Raw genomic sequence first — 11,458 nt, 5'->3', positions numbered from 1 at the left:
CAAATCTGGGGGACAACTCAACTGTCTAATGTTGAAGTGAGATGAAAAGGTGACCCAAAAAAAGCCCTGTATGGTTGAGGAGAAAAGACGTTTGAGGGACCTCAGGTGACAGATAAAGTGATCTGCCTTATCTCCAAACAGGTGTATGTGGTAATCAAGGAATGAAATGTTGAAATCCATCATGAGATCTATATGTACAATAATTTGATGGGGGTTTTTTCCTGTGTGGTTTTCAGTCATGCTGGCACCCTAAACTGGTACTCAGTAATCATCACTGTGAGAACGGCTGGTCAAATTATTCCATCCAGCAAAAGTTATTAATACTTCCTAATACATGAAAATATCCATCAATCTAAAGACATTTCAGGAAACCCAGAAAGCCAACAAATGCAGATGGGTAACTTCCCCATAACTGAGACTGACCACCAGTCTGAATTTTATGACACAAATATTTTCGTTCTTCTAAAAAGGAAGTCTTCGACGTGCCTTTTGGCTTGTCCTAAGAACCCACAGTCCCTGAGCTGTACTATTCATAGTAACAAACTTATGACGAACAGCAGCTGAATAGGCAAAAAAAAAAATGTGTGAGTTGTAACATTCCTGTCGTTCTGTCAAGGACACAATTATTGTAGCTTTCTCAATCAACAGAATTGCTCAATTGGAGGCAAATCCTCATCGTAACGGCTCTACTTTGTGTGTTTTTTGTTCAGCTCCTGGAATTACAGCTTACTACTTATATTCTTCAATTACTTTGCTCAAACAGCCATGACTTCAAGGTCCAGTTCACTTCAAACCAAGTGTTTGCAGTATGATTCCAGCAGGGCGCGCCAAATTCAAACTAAAAGAACAGACTGCTTATCAATTGGGGGAAATGCAGCTGTGAAATGACAGTTTTGAGATATATGATTTTTTTTTTTTTTCTATAAAATATTATCAGAATTGTCACATTGTTTTAGAAATTAGTAAATCACAGGTACCTGCTGCCATTGAGTTGAACCCATTCTGATACAGCGAAGTGACTAAAGCTCAAGAACAATGTTGTCTCAAAGTGATGAGCTAATATGCATTATGAAGGTTCAACTAAAATGTGCCAGCATGCATTTATTCTGTTTTTACATCCTGTATCATCAACCAGCACCTTGCTGAGATGAGACAATACAACAATATCAAAACGGGGAAAACAATGCACAACCGAGCTGCCAGGGTCTGTCACGAACAGTACCTTGAATCTGAGCATAAACATCATGCACACACACACCGCCCCTTTGCTTCCCACCACCCTCCTTTGTTGGGAAAAGGGGGGACTGTTATACCAGGAAAGCAGTGGCAGTGTGAGTTTGCTGGAAACAACTGGAGCTCTTCCAGCTCTGTCGTTCAATAACGTGAAATGGACAGATGGATACCAAAATGAGACGGCGACCTGCAGGAGGAAAAAAAAAGAAATATGCTTTTATACAATATCTGTCTGCAGGGAAGTGCTCCAAGTGATTTGAATGAAATACCACATATGAAACAATAACAAAACATATCTGGTTTCAGTTGAGTAGAGACTCATACACTCGAATGATACAGAAGACAACAAATATTAGATTTAATATTTTAAAATGGACCACTTTTTTACAGTAATTGTAGCTTTGATTATTACTATGGTATATAGTTATTGCAGTAGCAGCAGCAGTAGTATTTCAAGTATTTTGGTCTAAATTTAGGCCCTGGTCTCTTAAAGGGAGAGAGAAACAATTGCAAAAAAGTCCAAAGATGATTAGTAAAAGAAGTTATATACTAATTAATTCATGACAATTAAGTTTTTCATTGGTTGATGTTTTTGAATGAATGAATCTGAGGAAAAGTTGTGAATCTGATGGTATTTCGCAGATTATTCATTTTACACCACCTCATATTCAGACTGAAACATTTAACTAAAGTAACTTAGAGTTTAAAAAGAAACAAACAAATGGACTTTCAACTTGAATAGTCAATTTTTCCTCTCTGTTGCAGCTTTATATGATCTATTAAGAAGTACACGGATATTAGTAATAATTAACGTGGAAAGAATGATTCAGATGTGATAGAGTTTACTGGTATAGTATGTCACAGAAACTTTACACAAGGCTGTATGGTATTAATCCATACTGTAAACCAGTGATACTCTACTGACCCCTGACAGAGGACCAAGTGGCCCTCTAAGCATTTTCTAACAAATTGATTCACACTGAAGGGACAGATATACTACTTTTGTTGGATGTAATAAATCAGGCTGTTTGTAATGGAGAAGGCTGATCATTGCACGATGGCCTTTCAGACTGTGCAAATGATGAGACACAAACTATGCAGGAGAAGACAGATATTAATTGAAAAAAATTAAAAATTCATACATATATATATTTTTTTATTCTATTAGATTAAAATGGCTATTAATTTAATTAATTACAATTCTTTAAAAAATATATTCAGTTGATTAAATAAAAGCAAGACAGAAGTGTGTATCTCACACTACCACAGTTTTAATATGCCATTCATTCTGTTCCTGGTTAGAGAAGTTTATATTTATGGTTCTGGGCTGGTTAAATGCATAGATCATACAGGCAGTCGCAGAGGAACCAAAACAAATTATCGTCTGGGTCAGCAAAATGACTTGTAAAATACATGGTTACATAAATCATTCCAATATTTCAGCAATTGCATGATGGAGGACGTTCCAGCCATGTTTAATGCTGTATTAGCACTTTCAAGTGTTACCAAAGCATTAACAATTAAAATACAGTTGTAGTTATTAAATGCATTAAAATATATAACCTGTCAATCCTTACATCAAGTTTAATTACTGGTTTAGTTTAAGTTAGTTAATCTTAAAATGAAGAATTTCATAAACAGTTGTGTTTATTTATTTAATCTGATAAATAACGTTATTATTAATGTTTGATTATTAACTGGCTCCTAGCTTCCTGTCCTTTTGCAAAAAGGACCCCTGACAGAAGCCAGGTGAGTATGTGGATACCAACCTAAACTGAGTTTGCCTTGAATTTTCGTTTGTAGAATAGATTTATCTTAAATATACAAACTGTCAACTACTAAATAAGTAGCATAAAGTATAAGAATTATATTTTACTAGGCAAATTATTACATTACTAATCAGACGTTTATAATCTTATTGTTATTATCAGGTTGTTATTTAGTGTGTTGACATCATTTGTATTTATTTATTCTAAACTGAAGCAGTTGCTCAGGTGTGTAACTGTGATGATGAACTATTTCAGGCCTGGCTGTTTTCTGCTTGCGATCATGAAGCGGCACTGTGCGTGACGACAGCGGCGGAAATATTTTTTCGCTATTCAAAATGGCACCGTCTCAATCAGGAAGTGGAGAAAACAACTAAGAAGAATAAGTTGGATAAAATTCCTTATTTCTGTTACTTTGACGCGAGTCTTCGTTCAAAAGCAGCCCCTTTGCCCGGGGTTTTGGATTGAGAATAAGTAACACGTTGACGGTAAGTGTAATTCGAGGATATTGTGAAAAGGCAGACGACACATCGGCAGTTAGAGCCTTATAACAAGATGCGTTCAGGGTAGCCTCTCCTAGGCGCGCACGTTTTTCACGACGGGCTATGCCGGTTCTGAGTCGGCTGTCTTGAGTTAAACGTTGTCAGAGGAGACCTTATCGGTAAACTTCGAATGAGTTCAGGCCAAATTAAGTTACGGTGTCCGGAACGAACAAAAAGAGACTAGTATCATCGATATCTCTGTATTCTTGACGAGTCACGTTACTTGCTGGTTAGCCAATATCAAATGAATAGCTTATTACCAAGTAAGGAGCTAGCTTTGTTAGCTACTGGCCTTTCTCACCGGTGGCAAAGTATAATATAATAATACATTTTAAGTGCTATACAGATTTTTTTAAAATCACTGTATTATACTTCGCCACCGTCAAGAAATGGCAGCAGCTAATGTTAACAAAGTTATCTGACCTAATTTCTTAGTAATAAGCTACTCCTTTGATATTAGCTAACCAACAAGTAGCCTTATGTGGCTGATCAAAAATTGTCATGCTAACGTTACATTTGAAAGAGTAACATGTTTCTTTATGTGCTTGCTACCCAAACTAAAATTAATCTTTTCCACTATAGAGCCAGAACATTGCCCAGGATTTTCTTCAGCAAGCCAGATAGCAACGTTATTCCATTAACATACGCAGGCAATGTACAAATCGAACATACCCAAAATGAGAAAACGACTGTGGCTATGCTAAGCTAGCTAGCACGATTAGCTATCCGAAGTATGTTTTCTATCAGCAATCCAGTGCCGGATCTCGCTATATTTTGCCGCCAGTTATGACTGACCGAGACATTAAGGTGGAAATGCTTTGTGGTTAGCGTTAGCTTTCTTGCTAGCGCTTGTTAAACGTATCGTTTGTCGTTCGGCAAGCTAACAGTAGTGGCACATACACTGTACGTAGAGCTTTGGCTGCCTTCCTTTGTGCTGTGCGGGGATCACTGTGCCCCTGTACCTTTCTTCAGAAGAAGCCACAACTCAGCTTACTGTGGTACTGATTGTGTGAAAACGTTGCACAAACTCCGCGTTTGTGCATATACCTGATGCATTTCATTGTAATGCATAAACATGCACACACGAGGAAATATTTGAAGATGAATGTAACGTGTTAGTATAATGTCAATGCTCCGTGAGTTAGTTGAAAATGAATGTAGTCTTCCAAAAACTTTCGGAGATTCCGCCCCAGTTTGTGCCTGCCAGTAATATTAGTTTCATAAAAGAGACAGGAAAAGTTCAAATCAGCGAAGTAGTTGTGGGCTTTTTCTTAGTAACTTAAACTTTGGTCGGTTACGCAGATAGTGACGTAATGTAAGCGTTGTACGTAATAAGCTGCATGTGTACCAGCTTATTAACTAAATGTTTATCAAGAAAGAAGTGACTACACTATGTGAAATTAAGTACTCTGCACTAAGCAACTGTACTACTACGATGTGACTTGTATGCAACAATCTGAATTAGCTTTTTTTGGCCAACTATGTAGACATAAACGGAATTAGACTCCAGTTTGTGGGCTGCAACAAATAATTACTGTCATAGTCGAGTAATCAGGCGATTATTTTCTTGACTAATAGTTGTTTGTTTTTAAATGTCAGAAAATGGTGAGAAATGTCAATCATTGTTTCCCAAAAGGTTAAGATCACACCCTCAAATGTCCTTTGTTTTGTTTTACTCACAACCCAAATATATCAAGTTTATTGTCATAGAGGAGTAAATAAACTAAAAAATATTAACATTTTAAAAGCTGAAATCAGAGAATTTTGACCCCTTTTTGGTCTTTTTCTTTCAATTAATTGATTATCAAAATAGTTGGGGATTCATTTAATGACTAAATGGAAAAATAGGTGTATTTATAAATATATATACAAAATGCACCAATGACCAACAGTATAAATGAAAAAAAAAACACTATATACAAGTCAAGTATTATGTAAGTAAACATACTGCAAAAGAAACAGCCTAAATATTGAATGCATATACTCATACTGGATGATTACAGTTTGTGCTGCCTATGTATACATGTCTGTATGTCTACATATAGTTTATACAGCATGCAGGATTTATTTTGACAGTGCATGGTGATATGCACACGTTAGGATTGTCACAAAATCAGATTTTCACTACATGATTATTGCAGCCCAAAAAGTCTGTAATTATGATATCTTAAGAAAATTTGAAAAGAAAAAAAAATCAGATGAATCACACTCAGGAGAGAGACTTGTGTGCCATCACTGTAACTGATTTATCGAGAATGCAGTATGTTGAAGACACAGTCAGTTATCTATAGGATATTATATATGTGTATTATTAACATGATGAATCAATATTTCATTATTTATTATATTTATCACAGTCATTGTCGATATAGGCATAGTGCAACATGCCTAGTACATCTTAAAAACAAAACAGTGCATTTTAACTGTAAAAATATAAGCTATAATGGAAGTAAGTGCCCGTTTTGGTGTGCTATGTGACTTATTTATCATCATAGTGATGGCCTATGTGACACTGTTCTTGTGTCTGGTTGAAGTATCAGTTTAGAATCAACATGTCACTGGTGTTTTCTGGAATTTCATAGCTTCTGTGATCTCAGATAGAAAATAAACATTCGATCTAAAATGTTTGCTTATTATGCGACAGAAGCCAAAGTTACTGGGATATTTAGGGGTGACTCAGAACACTGTACCAGTGCAGGAGGAAATGAAAATAGCTCTCATCAAGCTGTCCCCTCTAGTTCTTTTTCTTTCCTGCAATTTTCACTCTTTAGTTTCCAGTGTGTCTGATGCCTGCAGCTATTCAGGCTGCACGCAAGCCTTGACATAGTAAGTTGTAGTGGTGGCTGGTTAGTTTTCTAAATATGTCACTCCCAATATGTTGATGGATACCTTTTTGGTAACTATGAACTGAATGACATACTAAGTTCCTGTCTTATACTTGAGTGGCCTTTACCCAAGTGACATTCTCAATGGTCTGGGTGTCTCCCTCCCAAAGAAAGGTTTTAATTGCAAAGGTCAGGCTGGTGACCTATCTGATTGCCAATCCGAAATACAGGCTAACAACCACAAAATAAGCTACTTAACTTGGTGGTCAGCCATATGTGTGTGTTGCCCAGCTTCCCTTTTCTAAATTCCCACTGTGTGAGACAGTTGATGGCTGTCTGCCCTGCAGGGACTCTGAGGGTCTCAACACACCTGATCTGTTGATACTGTGTTCAGAGCCTAGAGGAACTGTAAGGATGATACACAGAGAACATGGGGGTGTTCCACAAAGCAGGATTAGCAAGTTGGTCAAATAACTTTGAAAGGTGTTAGGACATATCCTCAGGGATGTTCGTTTTCATGTGTAATGTCCAGGTTTTATTTAAAGGTCCAGTGTGTAAGATCTACGGGGATTTATTGATAGAATGTGACATAAATCAAATATATTTGTAAGTATGTTTTCATCAGTGTATAGTCCCCTAAAAATCAGAGTTGTTGTGTTTTCATTACCTTAGAATGAGCTGTTAATATCTACAGAGGGTGTCGGTTCTCTTTCATGGAGTCTGCCATGTTGCACTGCTGTGTTTCTTTCTACAGTAGCCCAGAACAAAGAAACCAAACACTGGTTTTAGACAGGGATGTTCCTAACAACGATAAAACTGAAATTTAAATTTAGACTAGTTGACTAATAGTAGGAAAACACTCAAGGTTGGTAAATAACATTTTGCCATATGTGGCTAATGTTAGCAGTGCTAGCAACAGCAGCCTGCTCTCCTTGCAGATTAACTTCCACATGCATGTGCAATAAATGGTTACACATTGCTGTGGTCCTGTGGTCTTATGCCAGTTTATTCTGACACAGCCTACATACACCTTACTTTTATTTTCTAGATCAAAATACAGCCAAACCACCCTGGTCTTTTTTTATGAGATGTCACCCCTCTCTCCACCATGCAGGTTAACAATCGAAGCAGTGGCAGGTGGCTGTATAAAATCTAAGACACAACAGATAACCAGTGTTGTACGTTAATGGAATAGTATGTTAAACTGCTATAATTAGTTTAACTGAGTAGTATTTCTGGTACAAACTGGTGAGGGTATCAACGTTTAATTGACTAGACGACTGATCACGGACATCCCTAGTCTTTCCCATAGGGCCCACAGAGCCTTTCATGTTGTTTTTGTGAGTTTCATGGCAAGTAGTTTCTCCTGCACACTGGGAAGGGAACTATGAGGCGATGTGTGTGTAATTAACACCAGGCATTGGCTTACTCTTTTGGGGGAGATTAGTATTTGAAAAGCTCCCTGGTTGAGTGAACTGTGATCCATGGTTCAACTGTGGCTCATACCCTCTGCTCTCTGACTTGGCCTCCATTCTCTGTCTGTCTTCATCTTTGCTAGCCCTTTTTTCTCCCCTCCCCAATTGGTGCCAGTGATAAATCTCATTTATGGCCCATGGGCTGATTAGAGTGAGAGTGAAAAATGTGGAGTGGAGGAGGGGAATCAGGCTAGGTAATACGTTTGATTCAGTCCCTGCTTTCCTGGAATCTGGCCTTCATTAGATAATAGTTCATGTATTAAACATAACATGAATGTTTGGTCAGAAGAGAGACAAAGAACAAGTGACAGTTGTTGGGAATATGTAGCCATACTGGCCACTTCTATACTGTGACAAGAAACAAATGGGTCCTTTATGCAGGGCTTTTTGAGTATCCCATGTCCCAACTAGTATCCAGACCTGTAGGCTATGTGGAGCTCTCCCAAGCCACATAAGAGCTGTGTAAGAGATGACTGAAATGCAGGAGAGCATGCCACACTCTGGAATTCCTCACTGTTTTGCCTTATGGTTTTCTGTGGAAAAACTGTGTCAACATCCTTCTTAGAAAAGCAAACAATGATTTCAAAATGGGACTCATCCAGGAAGGAAATATGAGAGAAATATTAGTGTCCATGCTGATAGATGGCTGAATACCTGGCGTGTCATTGTTTCTGTGATCAGCCTAGATTTACAACCAGCCCCATAAACAGGAAAGGAGAAAACAAACAGTTATTTTAAGGCTGATATACAACCTGGACTGTTTGGTGTAGCATAATGTGGTAGAGTGGTCATATATGACACATTTTACACCCAAAGACAACTACTGTTTCCCAAGACAGGGCTTCCCTGCTTGCGTGAAAATCTTACAGCAGACTTGATGACCCAAGATAAGAATGTTCAACGTGTCCTGTCCCATATTGACCCTATTTAATGCTTTGGTTACACTACATGACTTTAAAAGTCATCAGATCGTTGTGCTGTTCACACTACACAGCGTTCTGTCTTTAATCAGGAATGTTGAAGTCGTCATAGTCTGGTCAAGGTCCAGGAGGATCTGTCTGGTCTCCAACTATGTTTTGTCATGCAATCACACACTAGAAGGGACATAACATTATTAATACTAAGGCATCAGTGTGCAGCATCTTACTGTTGTTGATAGGGTTGGGACAAGTCATCAATCACTCTACCATTGTAACATTGTGAGTTAGAAGCCTTCTGTATTTGCGATAGGATAGATGTGTCTTCTTTCAGTCATGCTGCTATTGTTTTCATACCTTAGCTTCCTCAGTATAGCTAGCAGGCTAAATTTGTTTCAGTGTTAACACAACTAAGTTAGGACACGTGACACAGAGACGCAGACCCTTTTAAACCGGGCACGGGGATCTATCTCTCTGAGTAAGACAACTGGAGGTTGCCATGAGAGCAACAGTGGGATGTGGCAGTGACTACAGTGGTCAGTGGGTGAGCAAGACAGCTTTTTCGTTATGCAACAGCAAATGTCCTGCCTTTCCCAAAAAAACCCAAAACAGTAGACATTGGTAGACATTGCCCAACCATAATTGTTGACTGGCATAGCCAGGCCTATCTCCGCATTGCTGCTGTAGGTGGAGCTAGTTTGAAGTACTTGATAACTTTATAACAACTACTACTGTTGTATAACTAGGTTTTGTTCCAGTTTTTCTATATTTGGGCTTTTCTGGCTGCTGCTCTGGTGTTGTTCTGTCTCTCCTTCTTGATTCTGCGGTCAATGGCTGTAGTTGTTTCATGGCTCACTGACCTTTCCCTGACATGACCAGATATTAAACCCGGGCGATATCTTTTGGGCATTTGCACAGCATTAGAGAGGTCTCGCTCGTGGATTGCATCATTTAACAGTTCATATGTAGCAACTGTCACTCAAGGGAGCATGCACCACTTTGCCTGTGATCTGAAGGCTGAAAAATCAAGGCTAAAATTCTGTTGTGTGAACTTTTCTTAACTGGGCAACATGGGGCCCTTCTTCCCTGATGTTTAGCCCGTGTTCAGTGTTAAAGTATTAGAGGTATATTTATATATAGTGGAGATGATTTATGATCCATAACCTAACTTCAAAGTTTTTGTGCCAAACTTCTATACGAGTAAGATCAAGGTCAGAAATAAACTTTTTAAAATGTGAACATCCACTCAAAAACAAAAAAATCATCGTATTGTTTGTGAAATCTACCTGTCATGTACTTAACCAGCATTTTGGCTGGTGCCAATTTCTCACCCTGACAGTGACACATGTACCTTTCTCTGCTCTGAGCAGTGGAACAAAACACATAACCAGAGTGAGTTCTTTGTCATGTGGGTGCTTCAAAACTAGTCTGAAGCCCTCTGCTTGACCACAGATGTTGTGGAAATCAGTTTACTGTCACAACAGTTAAGTAGAGGTTAGAAGAAGTCACAGTAAAACTCAGACCACAGCCATATTATCACTACCCACTCATAGTCCCTGCTTGGTGTGAGGGCTGAGTGTCACCAGATATGATCAAATTACATAATACTATGGACAAACCAGGCTAACACTGAGGAAGATTCAAGTTTGCCAATTGATTTTCTTAACCTTTTTTTTCTTTGTGTTTCTTGGCATCTCCTGTCTTTGTCCGTTAGCCTGTTTTAATTTCGAAATGCTGTTCTAGATTGTCCATTCGCCAACGATGCAGGATACCCCAAGGCCTATGGTTTGGTCGTCAATTTTATTACGTTGTCAATATAATATGAGAAAATTTTTGCCACTGTTGTTTTCTAAAGGACTGACAATAAATTGACCCCCCAGGATATTTATTTTAAATGTGTATGTTAAGGAGAGAAAACATGTTGTCGTTAAAAGACCAGACACCAGGCAGCCCTCTGTCGATGAGCCTGAGTTTCTCCCAGCCCATGCAATGTCATTTCGACTGTAGCCCAAATCTTGACCTGCTTTGTCCTACTTTTATATGTATTTGCTCTGTTGGCAGCCAGGTTTATTTATTTATCTTAACTCACCTTTGTCCATAAAGAGTGGTTCAGTTATTCTGCCACAACATGGTCCAGTTGGATTTATGTGTGTGCGGGTTTTTCTCAAATGAGGTAACTGTCAGTTTTTTCCTCAACCCATCCCTCACAGTTAGTGAGACAGTTTTCAGATTTATGAGAAGATTAACTGTATTTGAAGAGTGCTCGCAAGCATTACCACACTTAATGGAATAGAATAATGCAGTACTACACTTATATTTCTTATTAAAGTTGTTTTGTTTGTCCTGTCATCCAGTGGGCATTATGTGTTTGTTGTTCTTTTACAGATTTTTTTTTTACATTTGCACTAATTGGTTTTTCAGCTCTTGTTGTTTTGTCGTCCGCCTAATTATTTTTGCATATTTTTCCAAGAATGGATTGTGTCTGTCTTACAAATTTTCTGCATGGCTTACTGGCTTGCAGTGGTGTTATTGGTTGAAGCGTACGATAGCAGCTTCAATCAATACCAGACAGATGAACTGAACTGAACTGAGCGGAAGTTAGCATAGCAGAGTGGCACAGACAGACAGACAGACACAGACAGGCTCCCTGACTCTGTGCATGTGGTGCAATATTCTTGTGCTTGCCAGAAAAAGTGAGGT

At 38.4% G+C, this 11,458-nt stretch overlaps 1 protein-coding gene across 2 annotated transcripts in view; it reads left to right on the top strand.

Moving 5' to 3' along the window:
* Positions 1 to 3,321: 3,321 nt before the first annotated feature.
* The window catches only part of sbno2b (strawberry notch homolog 2b), a 79,838-nt gene continuing 71,701 nt past the window's right edge, over positions 3,322 to 11,458 (top strand). For both annotated transcript variants that reach the window (XM_084722871.1, XM_084722870.1), the window contains exon 1: positions 3,322 to 3,487. The gene's annotated coding sequence lies outside the window, so the exon portion shown is untranslated. The remainder of the gene's footprint in view (positions 3,488 to 11,458) is intronic.

This window comes from Lutjanus erythropterus, chromosome 7 (genome assembly GCF_056507025.1).
Source record: "Lutjanus erythropterus isolate fLutEry1 chromosome 7, fLutEry1.hap2, whole genome shotgun sequence".
In the NCBI taxonomy this organism is placed as follows: domain Eukaryota; kingdom Metazoa; phylum Chordata; class Actinopteri; order Lutjaniformes; family Lutjanidae; genus Lutjanus; species Lutjanus erythropterus.
Note: the sequence above shows the minus strand (reverse complement) of the source record. Positions and strands in the feature narration are given on the sequence as shown.